This window comes from Coptis chinensis, chromosome 3 (assembly GCF_015680905.1).
Source record: "Coptis chinensis isolate HL-2020 chromosome 3, ASM1568090v1, whole genome shotgun sequence".
NCBI lineage: Eukaryota > Viridiplantae > Streptophyta > Magnoliopsida > Ranunculales > Ranunculaceae > Coptis > Coptis chinensis.
The window spans coordinates 16,194,406-16,212,946 of record NC_141458.1 but is presented as its reverse complement, the minus strand read 5'-3'; the positions used below and the strand labels follow the sequence as shown (position 1 = coordinate 16,212,946).

The following is an 18,541-nucleotide window of genomic DNA, read 5'->3' as shown; positions in this document are numbered from 1 at the left end:
AGCGGGATATCGCCTCCAGGAAACATATTTTCATCTTGTAAACTCGTAACTTGTGAATCACAACCATCTCTGGGCTTTCCATACACATAATCACAAAGCCTCCTTTGGGCATAACAAAATATCAGGTCATTCATGGCACATTCAATGAATACCTTGGGTCATTCCCGCCACATTCAAGGAATACCCATCATAACACTAACGGGCCATTCATGGCACATTCAATGAATGCCCTGAGTCATTCCCGCCACATTCAAGGAATACCCAAACCCTACATTCCCGTATTTCAAGGAATACGACCAACCCGCAAGGCGAATACCTTAGTTCCTCTCTAGGGCAGTCCAAACTATTGGGTCATTCATGACACAATCAATGAATACCCATCTATCACATGACATCACAAGTCATAATATCTCATTACCAAATCCTGAGACATGGCGAGTTCTAAAGATGTGGGCGACACATTAAAACATTATTATCACTTATAATTATACTAGCATTACTCATGTCAAAACAGACCACACATGTAGAGAGTCATTTTCGTGTCAAGGCAAATCAAGCACTTAAGCATCATTGAATGTAAACAGACTTATAATCAAACAAATACAATTTACATAACCACACTCATATATACAATATTGTAAACAAATAGTTCATTAACCCAAATTCAAGTCCACACACACTAATGTCCAAAACAGATCTACATATACTAAAGTCTATATTCATATACAACTTCTATCTCACACATATATATTTATGTAGTATCAAAACAACAGTACTTTCTAACACAATCACATAGTTATCACACAAACTAATATATATATATATATATATATATATATATATATATATATATATATATATATATATATATATATATATATATAGTGACTCACAAGACATATAAGGTCATTTTTCGATATCCAATCTTTTAAGATTAGAATCAAGCCTTACGTAGCTCTTAACCAATTCTCCAAATATTTTAATAATCACGATAAAATAAAACATATAGATATATTTTCATTCCACACCAATATTTTCAATGATATAGTAAGAATATATCGAAAAGTATAATAACCATCGACCATCTAATGCCATCATGTAACCACCCAACTATATCTATTTTAAACTTTAGCTAATTCTAACAACCTTGTTAATCCGTGCCTTGACAGACAACCCACCATTAGATCTGCCTAAAATTTGTATATGTCATTTAACTGGATATCAAGAATCTATGGATTAAATTTGAGGTCAATCTGATAATAGGTTGACCTCCATCTAAACAGAAACAAAGGACTGCACCCATCAGTTTTCTGGTGTAGTTTCTACTACGACTAGTCCCACTAATGGAAGCCTCGACAGATATCAAGCCATTGGATAAATCTAAAAATCTCATATGGAAGGCTAAAATGTGTCAGGAAACTATAGATTAAATTTCATACAAATCCGAGTACGGAAAGGTCACCATCTAAGAAGAAACAAAAGACTGCACACTGCAGTTTTTCTGGTGTAGAAACACTAGGACCTGTCACGCTTATGCGCACCTCGACAGAAATCCAACCGTTGGATCTATCTAAAATTTTAATATGTCAGACTACAATGTGTCAGGAAACTATGGATTAAATTTCATACAAATCCGTGTATGGGAACGACACCATCTAAGCAGAAACAAAAGACTGCACACTGCAGTTTTTCTGGTGTAGAAACACTACGACGTGTCACGCTTATGCGCGCCTCGACAGAAATCCAACCGTTGGATCTGTCTAAAATTTTAATATGTCAGACTAAAATGTGTCAGGAAACTATGGATTAAATTTGAGAGACATCCGATTGCGGAAAGATCTCCATCTGAACAGAATTAAAAGACTGCGCAGACAACTTTTCTAGAATGGTGTTTACTGTTAACTGTTCATCTTCTTCACAAAACTCTATACAATTTATTAATGGCTTTATCCTCCCAATATACAATCCATATGATCACACATAACAAACAACATATCCTATTTCTATGGAAACAATAAAAGAAATAAATATAACTCACCTTATTAAGTCTACAAGATGTAAACAACTATGAATATCAATAGTGCGGTGAGCCCAATACTTTGCATTCCCTTTTTCTCTTTTCTTCCTCTTCCCCTTCTTTTTATTGGAGGCTAGGGTTTTGATTTTGAATAATCATATTTTTACAGAGAAAATTCGCAGCTCTTCTTTATTCCATGTTTTAAGTCTGTTTAAGTTAACCTATGGGCCTCCAATGGGTCTAAAAACACCCAAGGTCCATACCTATATGAATGGGTACATTTTAACAATATTTTCAAGCCCAAAATGATTATAAAATACCCACATAAGTTCTAACAAACAATTCAAGTAAAAACACGAACTTTTTTTTTTTAAATCAACAATAACTAAACAAATTCTAGAATAAGCTAGACTTCATAATATAATAGTTATTTTCAATCAAATAATTTAATTTATGTTGTTTAAAAATTGGGGTTGTTATACTCTCGCAACAAAAGTTTATTTTATGCTAGTATTGGACTCTTTTAAAATCTTTGACGATGCAATGGATGATAGCTTGCATAACTCCTTTTTTAGTTTCTGTAAACAATTGAATGTGTTAGAGATGAAATTATATATGATTAATTTACCAGCAAAGAAAAAAGAACTAATCCAATTATGGCAACTGCAACATAATGTAAAAAGGGCAAAAGATAATCTCAATGGGCCACATTGGTTCACTGAGTTCACCAACAGTAGTAAAAGGGTTGATGACAATCTCAGCACCATTCAAACCGAAGGCTAACCAGTTCAAAGGATGGTGTCTTCCATATCATACGTTAACAACTATATTTCCATATGCAGTATCAAACACATGGTATGTGATTCTATTGCACATACCATTCAGAAAAATTTCAAATAACATCAGTACTCACTATGACCATATTATATTTTCGTGCCAGGTCTTAAAGAAATTGGATCAATTCCCCATCGACTGGCTCAACAAACTCACAAAATCTGTTCTCTTTGGTACAAAATGCAAACAACATTGTCCATGCCTCTTGGGATCAAAATATAAACACATTTTGAAATATTAATATTAGATGGAAATACATCTATGTATGATATTTGTGGATGTCGCAATTATGTAAAATTATTCATGTACATAGTTTGTCTTCGTTAGTGACTCACTTGTAAGCATAATACATTGACTCTTGAAGTGCTTGCAGCATCTATAAGAGGTTTCACTTTCTCGAAGATGACTCTATTCTGGTCTGAAAAGGATGTAGTGGTGGGAAGAGCAATAGAGTTCTGAATGAGACCTACTCGAACCATTCGAGGCTCTCATAAAACTTCTTTTTCAGCATAGAAACAGAAAGCCTACAAAAATCAAGAGAAGTCACTATATTACGACAAAACCCACGGTAAAAGTTACACATGTGTATGTGCGTGAATTTAGGAACTACAACAATGTTTCCAATAACCTGATCATGCATATCTTACCATTTACCTTGACATATACGACGACACAAATCTATCAGTACCTTAGCTAGCTTTTTGGAAGAGCTAGTTTATACAACTCATGAAAGGATTATGGGATCATATTTTACCTGCATGTCGAAGTAATATTTTGAAGATAGATCAATTGCAAAATCGGGAGACCGGATGATTCAAGTGGTTTTCCACCGTTTAGTCCCGTGAGCATGCATCTCAATTCCATCAAAATAATTCATTCTTGCAAAATAATTAACTAAAGATTAGAGTGTGTATTCCCGGTCCCCACTCTCCACCCAAACAAATCAAGAATAGTATACTCAATTTGGACAGAGGAAATTGAAATTATAAAATTGCTATCCTCGAATTGTATGAACACAATGAGCAATATTCGATTACGATGCAAAAACACATACCCGGATCCCATATTTTCCTAATATAGTAAGATATACTTTCAACATGAACGTAACATTTGCTATTTATTCTTTTACATTCTCATGAGTATTCCTCTATGTACCTAACAATAGCAATCGTTTGGATAACAATCACATAGAAGAAATAAATATATATATATATATATATATATATATATATATATATATATATATATATATATATATATATATCACGGTTTGTCTAGGGTGCCACTCTTAGAGTGCCACCCTTATCTCACTCTTCATTTGAGCCGTCCGATCGAGCCCTCTAGATCTTCGAGATCTAATTCACCCAATTTACTCGATATTTACCGATATTTCGATATTTCATCATCTTCTTTAAAAAAAAAAAAAAAAAATCTTCTCTTAAAAAAACGATCTTCACCAAAGAGTTCAAACCGATCTAACAACAAAAAAAACGAAATTCAATTTCTCTCTCTCTACCCGGCTCTCTCGGCTTCTTCTTCTCATCATTTGGCAATTAGGTTTCTTCACTTGGTTTCTTCTTCTCCTCGAGGTATCATTTGGCACTTCAACTATAGTCCACATTTGGTTATGGTGCTTGCCTATTAATAATGCTTTAATTGACACTTGGATTGTCATTATACCATAAAACCTTGAATTTTGATTTAATTTAGGTTGCTATGATTATAGTTATGATTAATACCCTCGCTTTAAAGATCTCCGCGACAATTTGGACTCGTGGACTTCGTGAACTCAGATTCTTCATGCCGATTTCGTTTTGAACTCGTTCGTGAACTCTTCATGCCGTGAACTTTTTCAGAGTTTTGAACTCGCCGAGTTTTGAATTCGTAACTCGCCGAGTTCGGTGAACTCGCCAAAGTTTTGAACTCGTCGTATTCTCGGCCGAGTTCGGTGAACTCTATCGTATTCTTCATGCCGTGATTCTCGTCGAAGTTTTGAACTCGCCGAGAGTTCGTGAACTCGTCAGATTCTCCGAGAGTTCGGTGAACTCGTCGATTCTTCATGCCGTGATTCGCCGAGTTTTGTTCGGTGAACTCTCGTCGTATTCTTTCATGCCGTATTCTTCATGCCGAGTTTTGAACTCGCAGATTCTTCATGCGCCGTCGTCAGTTTTTGAACTCGTGAACTCTATCGAGTTTTGAACTCTTTTCAGAGAGTTTTGAACTCTGTCGAGTTCGTTGAAGTAGCATATTCGTGAAACTCGCCGAAGTTTTGAAGTTTTTGAACTCTGTCAGTCAGATTTTGAACTCGGCCGAGTTCAAAACTCTTTCGAGAGTTCGTGAACTCGTCGATTCTTCATGCCGTGATTCTCGTCAGAGTTTTGAACTCGCCGAGTTCGTGAACTCTATCGAGTTTTGAACTCTTTTCGAGTTTTGAACTCGCCGAGTTCGTTGAAGTAGCATATTCGGTGAACTTCGCCGAAGTTTTGAACTCGTCGTGATCTCGCCGAGTTCAAAACTCTTCGAGTTCGGTGAACTCGTCCGTATTCTTCATGCCATATTCTCGTCGAGTTTTGAACTCGCCGAGTTCGTGAACTCTATCGAGTTTTGAACTCTTTCAGAGTTTTGAACTCGTTCGCCGAGTTCGTTTCGAAGTAGCATATTCGAGTGAACTCGGCCGATTCTTCATGCCGATTCTCGTCAGAGTTTTGAACTCGTGAACTCTATCGATTTTGAACTCTTTTCGAAGTTTTGAACCGAGTTCAAAACTCTTTCGAGTTCGGTGAACTCTCGTCGATTCTTCATGCCGATTCCGTTCGTCAGAGTTTTGAACTCGCCGAGTTCGGTGAACTCTATCGAGTTTTGAACTCTTTCAGAGTTTTGAACTCGCCGAGTTCGCTGAAGTAGCATATTCGGTAAACTCGGCGCCGAGTTCGTGAACTCGTCAAAGTTTTGAACTCGTCAGACTCGTCGAGTTCGGTTAACTCGTCGTATTCTTCATGCCGTTTCTTCGTCAGAGTTTTGAACTCGCCGAGTTCGGTGAAGTATCATATTCGTGAACTTTGACGCCAAAGTCCGAGTTTTGAACTCACATATTCTTCATGCCGATTCGGCCGAGTTCGGTGAACTAACATATTCGGTGAACTTTGTCGAAGTTTTGAACTCTATCGAGTTCGTGAACTAGCATATTCGTGAACTCGTCAGAGTTTTGAACTCGGCAGAAGTTCGTGAAGTAGCATATTTGGTTAACTCGGTCGAGTTTCGATGTTTAAGTTATTTACACCGCTTATGTACATCGGGATTTTTGACCGCTTAAGTTATTTATATTTTTAATTTTTTCGATTTATAGAAATGGAGACAGAGACATCAATCAATATCGAAGAAGACGAAGTGGGTCTTCGCCTACTAAAGCCCCCGCTCAAGGCACGCAAACATTAGCCGCCCTTATATAGGAATGACTTTTACAAGTATTGACGAGGCAAAGACTTATTACAAAGAGTATGGTCAACAAGAGGGATTTGAGACTCGTGTTCGACGACTTCTAAGCAACAAAATCAGGTGGATTTGGTTAGTGGTTGTTTACCGGTTTGCTCACGGAAGGGGTTAAGACTCCTAAGAGAGATGAAGTCCGATCAAGAAATACATCAACTATCCGTGGTTTGCCAAGCTAGAATTCGTATTAAGAAAAGAATGCATGAAGAGATATATGAGGTCAGCCGTTCATAATGACCATAGTCACGGTCCGGTGACCCCATCGAAGAGAATTTGCATGAAAACTAACAAACATATGCCCGGCAAAATGTGCGCTTGACCGAGATATTTAGTGATAACAGTTTATCCGTTGGGAAAGTGGCATCCGCTTTTCCATGGAGAGGAAGTCGGGTTTACACGTAAAGATTGTTGGAACCATTATTATGGTTTGACCGTAAAGATGCCTAAAGAAGGTGATGCAACCGCCGCGGCCGCAATATTTTATGCGTAAGAGTGCCGAGGATCCCCGGTTCTATTACGCTATTGATTTAGATGAAAATGGGACTCCGCGGTGAACTTTTTCTCGGGTTCATGGGAGGTCTCGATGCCGCGATGAATATTTCGAGATGTTGTGTCTTTTGATACCACATATCGCACTAATGCATATTCCATGCCTTTTGCCCCTTTTACCGAGTCAACCATCATTATCGGGCCGATTCAGTTTTGGTTGCGATTGTTGCTTGATGAGACGTAAGATACATTCATATGGCTATTTAAGGCCCGGGCTTGCAGCCATGGGTGGTCGTGGCGCCAACCGCAAATCATCACCGACTGTGATAGAGCGATGACAAAGAGCCATTGCCAAAGTGTTTCCTAATACTCGCCATCGCATCGCCTTTGGCATATTATGCAGAAATTCCAAGAGAAGATGTCATTTACCAAATTTGAGACATTGGTAACCGAGTTGAAGAACACTATTTCTTTTCGTGATAGGATTGTTGATTTTGAGAGAAGATGGTGTACAATCATTGAGAAGTATGAGTTGTCCGAAAAATCCTTGGTTGACAGAGATATATTCAATGCGGAGAAAATGGGTTCCTTTGTTATCTCGCTGGCACCTTTTTGTCGGTATGCACACGACCGGGTCGGCGTGAATCGATGAATGCTCATTATGACCAGCTTTGTCAATTCGACGACTACACGCTTTATGCAGTTTGTACATGGTAATGAGAAGTCTTTGACTTTGCTTGCTAGGAAAGAAAGAGATTCGACATCGCGATCGAGCATAGTTCACGGATTGTGCCTAACGATGCTTTCATCCTTATGCATGCCGCCAAGGTCTATAATGATCTCAATATTCAATAAATTTAAAGAGCAACTAGAAAAGGCAAAGATGGAGTACAAAATTGATGGGGAACAAATTGACAGTGTATGGAACCGAAGCTACATGGTGAAATGGAGAGACCCGACCAAGAATTCAGTTTGGAGAGTGAGTTTCGATAGAGGAACCTTAGAGGAGATCAAATGCAAGTACTTTCAGTTTATGGGTTTGCTTTGTGGTCATATCTTAAAGGTTTTATGCGATACGAGATTGAAGAGATTCCAAACCATTTTAGATTGACGCTGTGGATGCAAAAGTCTAACACTTATAGAGCCGGAGTTTGATAATCGGATTTGTGGTCGGGAATGTCTCAAATGAACCTTTGAGAGTGGCTCATTCTATCAAGGTTGCTTCTCAAGTGGCTTACGATGCGTCGCATACTTTTGAGGGTTATTCATATTTTATTGAAAAGATTGGTGAAATGGCTATTGAAATTTCAAAGTTTAATGAGACTTCCTACAAAGGAGACGCAGAAGTTGCAGAGCCTCCAGTTGCAGAGCCTCCAGTTGCAAAGCCTCCAGTTGCAGAGCCTCCAGTTGCAGAGCCTTCGATACCTTCGGTTAATACATCACAGGTTTTTTTTATTTGAATGTTTAATTTGATATAAATTTAGTGTTTAATTCGGTGTTTAATTTGATATAAATATTTATTTTAATTCGGTCTTTATTTCAGCTATTGATTTTGAATCCCAACATTTCTCAAACAAAAGGGAGGGGAAGAAGAAAAAGCGGATAGATGGAAATCCCCAAAGAGATAGCCCTAAACAATTCAGAAGAAAGTGTCACGATGTGGACAGATTGCTAACCATGACTCGAGAAATTGTCCGAGAAAAATAATAATGAATCGGCCGATTGTAAGTATAGATTTATTCAAAACTCTTTGATTCTAAATGTTCACTAGTTCTAATGATATTTTTATCTCAAGGCCATGGACTTCATTGATGTCCGGACTTGTTAAGAGTGGTTTAGATATGGCAGCCTTGTTAGAGTTTTATCAAGTGTTGTTAAGTTGAACTGCGGTCGAGGGTTGTGTTCCATTGCATCATTCCATTGATAGTATCTAATGTTGTCTCCGCTAGCTAGGCTCTAGATAGGAAACATCATAATGATAGACCGGTGCTTTTTTTATAACTTCTTTCTCCCTTTTTATTTTCAAATTTTAATATTGCCGGTTTAGGTTACATTTGGGGAGTTTAATTAGACCGAAGTTCTAATCTCATTGATATTGTAGAAAAGAGAAGTATGGCTCAAGGAGAAATGGAGAATCTGAGGCAAAGCTTTGCTTTAGGTAAAAAAATATCGCCTACTCATCCGTTCGCTTCCAGCCCCTCGACTTTGCATCAATCGATCTTCAGCCTTTTCATCATTCTCTCATGGTTATGTTTCTTATCGCTAGCCTCCACAAGATGCCACAAGATCACCGCCACCTTGACTATGCACCATTCAAGAAAGTGCCAAAAATTGAGTTATTAGCTATAACGGAGAAATTGTCGAAAAAGAGCGAGAGAAAAGCGTAAGTGTGAAAGAAGGTGGAGAAGTTGAAGAGAGTGAAACTTGGAGGAAAGGCTTGAACAAGCCAAAACTAGGTGCAAAAGCAGGCTATACTTGTTGCTAATTCATTCCGATGTGCTTAAATGTTGTAATACGTAACAATAATATTTGGGATTGCATAAAGCATTTTGATGTGCTTATTATAAATGTTATCATGTTGTTACAATAAGCGCGCCCACTTGCAATTTTGTTCCGTAAGTTGATATGATGTATTGATGCGATACTATACCACCAAGATAATGCCAACGCTTGTCAACAACAAATTTACCTCAAACTCATATGATCATCAATGAACATCAACACAAACAAACCAAACCGATAAATTGCCAAAACATCAACATCAACGATATGGACTTAGTACGGCGATATCGCTTGATTTGAATTTGATAAAAAAAAAAATGACTTGTTTGACTTTGTCCCCTTGGCGGCATGTACCACACCGCTTGGCCTTAGTACCAAACGGTGTCGCCATGCCGCTTGGGGACAAAGTCCAAACAGACACTCTATTTTTTTGCAAGTTCAAAGTCCAAACGACATGGCCAGACCGTTTGGACTTTGTCCCAAACGGCATGGCCACACCGCTTGTCCTTAGTACCAAACGGTGTGGCCATGCCGCTTTTGGACAAAGTCCAAACGGTGGCCATGCCGCTTGGGGACAAAGTCCAAACAGACACACCATTTTTTGCAAGTTCAAAGTCCAAACGGCATGGCCACACCGCTTGTCCTTAGTACCAAACGGTGTGGCCATGCCGCTTTGAGACTAAGGCCAAACGGTGTGGCCATGCCGCTTAGACTTTGAACTTGCAAAAAAAAACCGTTTTTGACTTTGTCCAAACGGCATGGCCACACCGCTTTGTTTTCCAAACGGCATGGCCACACCGCTTGGGTACCTTAGGACAAACGGTCCAAACGCCCGTTTGGGACAAAGTCCAAACGGTTCGCCATGCCGCTTTTGGGACAAAGTCCAAACAGACAAACCATTTTTTTTGCAGTTCAAAGTCCAAACGGCATGGCCACACCGCTTGACTTTGTCCCAAACGGCATGGCCACACCGCTTTGTCCTTAGTACCAAACGGTGGGCCATGCCCGCTTTGGGACAAAGTCCAAACGGTTCGCCATGCCGCTTGGGGACAAAGTCCAAAACAGACACTCTATTTTTTTTGCAAGTTCAAAGTCCAAACGACATGGCCACACCGCTTTGGACTTTGTCCCAAACGGCATGGCCACACCGCTTGTCCTTAGTACCAAACGGTGTGGCCATGCCGCTTGGGGACAAAGTCCAAACAAAACCGCCTTTTGAAAAGTTCAAAGTCCAAACGGCATGGCCAAAAGTCCAAACCGCTTTTTTGTTCAAAGTCTCAAAATGGCCACACCGCTTTGGTACTAAGGACAAACGGTGTGGCCATGCCGCCGGTTGAACTTGCAAAAATGGTATGTTGTTTGACTTTGTCCCAAACGGGCCACACCACTTTGTCCAAAACGGCCGCTTGGGAACTAAGGACAAACGGTGTGGCCATGCCGCTTTTGACTTTGAACTTGCAAAAAATGGTATGTCCGTTTGGACTTTGTCCCAAACGGCATGGCCCGCATCGCTTTGACTTTGTCCAAAACGGCTCGCCACACCGCTTTTGAACTAAGGCCAAACGGTGTGGCCATGCCGCTTTGACAAAGTCCAAACGGTTCGCCATGCCGCTTGGGGACAAAGTCCAAACAGACACGCCATTTTTGACGCAAGTTCAAGTCCAAACAGACACGCCATGCCATGCCGCTTAATGCAAGTTCAAGTCCAAACGCATTACGATTACACGCCATGACGCAAGTTCAATTGCTAGATTACTACATTGCTGTAAGCATTTCAACCGATCAAGCAATGTATACTAAATAAGCCCGAGGAATATACTAAAATAAGCCCGGAGTGAGAATGCCAAGCTTTCCGTGATCATAATTTCAAGATGGTGATCAAGTTATGCTATCAAGGTCTTACTCTTATTCCTTGCCAATCTTATTAATGAATTCATCACATGAACAAGGTTGATAATGCCCCGTAATCCCTATACATCAGCCATCACTCGTTTTAATCACCCGTAGATTGTGGGCATAAAGCATATATGGAAACATACATCCACGTAGAAATAATTCAGTTATAAGACCATCGAACCGACAGATTACAAACGTAAGGAAGAATTGTACTTCCATTATTTCAAAGTAAAACATATGAGTCCACAAAACTGAAGTAAAAGCCTGGATTATCATATTTTTACATATTGATCAAGAACATAAAACCATATGGAGGTATCGGGTTACAAATGTCTTAACCCTTTTCTTTGGTAATTTACACGAAAGATAATCTTTGACAAAACCGAAAATAACGTGACTTCGACAAAGACTCTATCACACAACCTTTTCCCTACCAAATACACAAATTTTCATCATGCTATTATTATACCGGCCGAGAGCACCCCCAACGGTGCAAAGATCGCGATCAATTTCATCACCGCCCTCCATTTCGAAAGCTACAAACAAAGATAACATAAAATTCAAATTTCAAATGCAAAATCATGATTTCTAAGATTTTCATATATATGCCATTGTCCAAAAATATCAAACTCATAGTTTGGGAAATTACGCCATGAGAAGTGGCGGCATTAGACTAACTACACATCGAGTAGACTAACTACACTCTAGACCCCGAAATACATTAAGTAATTGCGCATCATGAGAAACACCACCGTACAACACTATTGACCTAATCAAGACTTAACACTATCATATTTAAGTGATCATCTAATGACAAGTCAATCCTATGCTCAACATTTTCAAGAGCAAAAATGAAGCAATTGATGATACTACTAGGGAAGTGACTATATGGACACCTACATATAGGACAATGAGACTCTCCCATTCCACTCATTGCCCAAAGGACACACCAAAACAAGATATATGGCCACAAGCTGCAATCCTATGCTCAACACACCAAAACAAGATATATGGCCACTAAACCCTAAACCCTAAACTAACCAAACTCAACATACCTAAATCCTATGCTCCTTCACGATATCGTCCGGCCAATGAACTTGCACCGGGTCAAATTGTATGCCTCCATGAACTCGCTTCAGGCATCCTCCTGAATCGCAAATCCACCCAATTGCGTGCCTTGATTGAGCAAGCGAGAAATTTCATCGACGACGGGTGTCAAAAATTAAAACACAAAACTACATTAGTATATACATTTACATTTATAAAATACCAAAACAAAACAAAACAAAAAAAAAAATTAACGCTTGTAAGATATTAACTCACCGATTATGATATGGAAGACTCTCAGAGGGAGTAGTGACTAAGATGATCGTGGTTTATCATTCTCATATGACTATTATTTTCGCATTCAACTCATGTATCTACTAACACACTCCCATGGATAAGACGGAATGGGTCCGCTGTTGTTCAAGTTGAATCAAGTGATTCTCGCCAATTACTCCAAAGAGGGAAGACGCAATATTAAATTTTACATCATACCAAGCGTCCGAAGTAGTTCAAGCGTCGAGCTCTTTGGTTTTGGGGATCCGAGGGTACAAACTGCATATGACCTAACTGACGCGACAACCCGCAAACATTGTAATCGCCGACATTATCAAGAAAGCATATAAATCCCTCGAAAAATGCTATTTCATCCACCGGCCGCGTAGCTCTCGACTTCAACATAGGGATACCATTCAACCTGTCAAATAGCATATGATCGAGGAAATTAATCATTAATCACATACTAATAATATTAATTAATAAATAAAACTATTTACATACAAAAATACTTACATCGGTACAAGTCATATTATCAATGGTGGCTCGGTATACTTCAATGCAAATTGTTTGTTGGCTAGCATAAAAGACGAAAGTAATCGAAAGTACCTATTAGCATCGACATGCTCAAATGATAGTCCCTATTTGGGTATGGCCTAACACTCGGAAGTACTCATAAATCCATGCCTACATTAATATAGACACCGAAGTTAATATTGTAATAGATAGATAAAATTGACATTGAAAAGAAAAACAAAAAACTAATACCCGTAGGAGAGTGAAATAGCCTCGAACACCCTTCACCTTGGCACTTGTGGCAGTCCCAAGACCCCTGCATAAAGTAAGCCGAAGGTCGCACCCCACGCCAGAAGTCTCCGATCTCGCAAATTTCGAAAGCAGCCTCAGATAACAAACGGAACCTAGCCTCCAGACGGTCGGTAAAGGCGTACATCCAAAGAAAAATAACAGATAAGCTCTCACAAAGAAACTCACCTCTCTTTTGGGTTGACGCTTCTTCACAACAACCCCATTTTCATCACGTAAATCTTCATCTCTTACCTTCCCAAAGAAATCGCTTCATCAAGAAATCCATCCTAACTTTGAAGTGAACTTATTGATTTCATCTCCGTGATCTATCTTATCCATGGGTATGCCAAGATTTTTGTGGAGAAGTCTTTTTGTTCTGTTTCCAAGGTCAAATCGGTGTCCCTACCACCGCTTTGCCTCTCGATCGAACTCCTAAGAGTTGGGAAACATCATCCAACGTGATTGTCATCTCGCCCCAAGGCATATGAAACGTGTTGGTCTCTCGGATGCCACCTCTCCACAAACGCAGAGACCAACACAGATCCCGATGCCAGATACACCTAAGACCGTAGCACATAAGCCGGTCCTTTGAAGCTCCACGTGAAAAGTAGAACAACCAACACTCTCCTCTCGATATCCCATTGTACCAACTTGTTGAGGTGCCCATGGCACTTCAACACCCCGCCCGCCTAAAACAACAAAAAACTTAGTATTAATGTATGCACAAGTTTCAGAATACAAAATTTAAATACTAATAGACACTATATGATAATATTACCTGCCCCTCCCAAACATCGCGAAAGCTACGTGCATCGTGATAGTCATACAATAGATGTGACACACGAGGGCCACCTCCATAAACACCTCTCTCGAACTCCAAGTCATTGTTGGACTTTCTCACAATATTCACCGGAGGTACAGTGCAGGACTTCGTGGACTTCCTCGCCATCATCCTCCTCCTCCTCCTCATCCTCCTCCGCCGTCCCCTCCTCCTCCTCCGCGGCCATCAACACCCTCTTCGTCATCTTCTTCATCATCACCTACAGCTACACTCTTCCCACGATCCATATTTTTATCATCTACATCTACATCTTCATCTTCATCTAAATCTAAATCTAAATCTACATCTACATCTACATCTAAATCTACATCACTCATAATTGTTTGTTTTCTTCTCTTTTGATTTCCTAACTCTACACCACTTACTACATTACTGGGATCATCCGCTTTCCGATCCCCTCTACGGACTGATGCCGAGGTAGTTGTTGCCCTTTCTCTCTTTTTCTCAGGCTCCTCGCGACCAACTACTACTCCCCCCACCTAACAACTTCTTAGCACCCGTGAAAACACTTTTTGCTGCATTCTTCACATTCAGATTCTTTGTTCGAGGCATTGCTACAAAATAAATAGGAGTTAAAAATAAGACATTCAACTAATTCAAGCATGCGAAATCGACTAGGAAAAAATCTTTAAGAAAATCGACTCATGTAAAACTTTAAAGCCGCCATGGAGATAATGAACATCGAAAAAAGAAGCACATTTGTAAAACGAAAATAGTCGACGCATGCATAAGAGAAAGACAATATAAGACATGTGTGATTCGAAAACTAGCAAGTCGTAACCTTTTTAGTTTGTACGCGTGAGTTGAAATTTTACAACATCTAAACTTAAAAGAATTTCTTAGGCCATAAGCTTTTATTAAGGGGTGGACTTTTTCAAAGCCTTTAAAGCTTTGTGGAATATCACTGCTAGCAATCAAGGTATGTCATCAAGCATCAATAAACCAACTTTGAAAGCCTCAAGGGCGAAGTTCAGTTATTTATTTGAAAGCCCGCCTAATCACTTGAGATGTCTTTGGGTGCCCTTAGAATAGAATTCTAAACCAGCGTGGCGCTTTTGATCAATAGGAAGAGGATCACTCCGCCATGGTGAACGTAACTCTTGGCAACTTCCATCCGCCAGTAGCAAAACGCCCGGCTTAAGCCCGACCTTTAGGAAGGCCTATATGAATGAGGCTAAATGCAGGAGCTTACTCTCTCTTTTCTTTATGGTTTAGAGAGTCGCCAAGATACTATATCTTTTTATACTTATTTTGGCGATTTCCTATTGTGAGTAGTGATTCATTTCCTGCAATATAGTTCGCCCCTTCCCTTGTTAGAGTTGGAGCTCATGAGCTCGGCCTAAGTCCGTAAGCTCCGTAACTAAGTCGCTTCTCTCTACCCCTAAGGGTCGCTTTCATCTTCATCGACCTAAGAAGTTAGTGCTTTAGAGAGAGTTATGAGAAAACTTCTCATCTCAAGACCTATAAGTATAAGCATAGTTCTCCATTCTCCATTAGTTAGTAGCTTCGCTTTTATCTTCGCCTCTCAAGAGCTTTTCCCTCTCGCCCCTTCCCTTTGCTTACCACTGCTCAACTAGGGAAGCGCCCCCGCATGGGTTACATACAGATCCAACGATTATATAAGATATAAGATCCCCCGCATCGTTCCTCGGTCACGCCACTTAACGAAAGAGTGATTGTGGGGTCACCCTTTAGCTACCGAAAGTCACCGCCCTTCTCTCCTGCTTTTAAGATTTTGAAGTCATCGTGGATGGCACGAGTTGAGGAGTAGAATAGGGTAGACGCTGAAGGCTCTCTTTCGTAAAATCCCTTTTTGTGAAATAATAGGTTCTCCCCTATTTACTTTTATCGCAAGCTACTTTCTCTCGCTTTCACTCCTCTTTATACACGAAAGCAAGAGAAATTGAGTCTATAAAGAACAGAGCTTGATGACCTAAAACCAGGAGCTTTTTCCCTAACCGTAAAGAAGATCGAGGTATACAGCTTCTTCGATCAACGGGAAGAACGACACAAGATAACCTAACAGTTTAACGTTTAACAGAGTCCTGCCTTGCTTGAATAGGACTCATAATAACAACAAAAGCTTACTCCAACTACGCTTGCAAGAATGACAAAGCCAAAGCCTGTTCGCTCACTTTACTCGGTCTGACGGCTAAACCTTGCTTTAAGACAACTCACGTATAATAAACTAAAAGAATGTGCCTGAAGGCACTCTTTCGGATATTGCACTTTTGAACACATATATCCTTATATGTATATATAACGGTAAAAGTGCCTCTAAGGATAAAGTCTATCGGAATCCCTAAACCGATAGAGCTTAGACAAATTATGCTTGTTTAGATGCGGTAGCTACGGAGCAAGCGTAGCCTTGAGGTCATTAGGTAACTAGCCCACGTCAACAACGCAACCGAGACTGGAACTTCGACTTCTCCTTTTTTTCAATAAATAAATAAGAAAAACAACAACGAGGTTGGAGAGACCTATCGAAGAGCACTTTCTCACTTATTTAGTTAGAGAAGTGCGGAATAAGCCTCCAACCGAAAGTAAATAACGGCAGATGTGGAAGGCAAGGAGCGCGAGAGAGATGTAATCTCTTTCCTTTGCTTCCTCCGGGAGGGAGTGAAGTGAGAGGAGACAACCAACCCATTTTTATTCCAGCCGAGAAGACTAGTAAAAAAGGAAGGATCCGAATGTCATATATCTCGAGCTAGATCAGTTCCCGATAAACAAGTAAGAATTGCCTCAACCAAAATTGATGGAATTGGACCTAAAAAGCCATTCAGTTCAAGTATCGATTAGGTATCGCTGGGAACATCAAGATAAAAGAGTTAACTAAGTATCGATCGATCAAATGGAACAAATGATAGGTCAAGATCATGTTGTTCATTGGGAATTGAAGAGGGGAAACGAACGGACATCGAATCGATTCATTTCTATTTCTCGCTATCGTGGAATTCGCCATCAAGATGGATCGCCTTTACGTGGTCAACTAACTCATACTAATGCACCTCGTGTTTCACTATCGAGCTATCAAAAGAAAAAGTAGATCATACTCTTAGACATTACGCCCTCCCTCTAGATAGAGGAGGGACCTCGCTTCACTCCCCTTAGAGAACTGCAAGCTAGATAGAGAAGTGAAGTTTGTGCTTGTATTTATTTCCTATTACACCATTCTAAATGGTGTCACAAAGAGCTTGTCTAACTTCACTTCTCCTCGATTATCAACTCCATTTATCCTTCCCGAAGTTTGGTGAATGCAAAACTTCGATATCATTTGATGTGGATCTTACTTTAACGATATCTATATATATCTGCTATACTTTGCGAAAATATAAATTTTGTTATACTTTCGAAATCTTGTGAAACTTGTGTTAGATGGATGACCACTAGCTAGGTTCAAATTTTATTTTGGTTTTCATGCATTCTTAACTTCATTTTAAGAATGGGTGATATCAACAGAATGGGTGATATCAACAGGGAAAGTACAAAATGGGTGTCTAGAATTCAAAAGAATTGAATCAAACATAACATTATATATATATAAAAAAAAAAGATAGAAAGATAGAACAGTTACCTGAAACAGAGCTATATATTTATTTTGAATCAAGCAGCAAGATCTCGGTCGATATGGCCTCAAATAAAAATCTAGTGATATCAACAGGAGAGACAATAAGTTCATAACTTCATTGTTTGATTTAATGATTTATTTATTTTGAACTTGGATAAACATAACATTGATGTCTATGTCTCCATTTCTATAAAATCAAAAAAATTAAAAATATAAATAACTTAAACAAATAAAAATAACAATGTACATAAACAAAGGTAAATAACTTAAACATCGAAACTCGACAGAGTTCAAAACTCCGACAGAGTTAACCAAATATGCTACTTCATCGAACTCTATCGAAGTTCAAAACTCGACAGAATTTAAACTCGACAGAATTTAGAACTCGACAGAACTTCGAAACTCGACAGAGTTCAAAACTCGACGGAATTTAGAACTCGACGGCCAACTTAGAACTCGGACAGAATTTAGAACTCTCGACAGATTTAGAACTCGACAGAAATCAATTTAGAACTCGACAGAGTTCAAAACTCGACGAATCGACAAATTCACCGAACTCGATTGCAATTTAGAACTCGACAGACTTCAAAAACTCGACAAATTCACGAACTCGACAGAGTTCAAAACTCGACAATTTCAAAACTCGACATAATTCTTCACCAACTCGACGAATTTAGAACTCTGACAGAGTTCAAAACTCTGACAGAATTCAAAACTCTGACAGAGTTCACCGAACTCTGACAGAATTCACCGAACTCTGACAGAATTTAGAACTCTG

At 39.4% G+C, this 18,541-nt stretch overlaps 1 pseudogene; it reads right to left on the bottom strand.

Moving 5' to 3' along the window:
• Positions 1–2,671: 2,671 nt before the first annotated feature.
• On the bottom strand, positions 2,672–3,715 carry LOC147508228 (beta-ureidopropionase pseudogene; annotated as a pseudogene).
• Between the last annotated feature and the right edge of the window lie 14,826 nt (positions 3,716–18,541).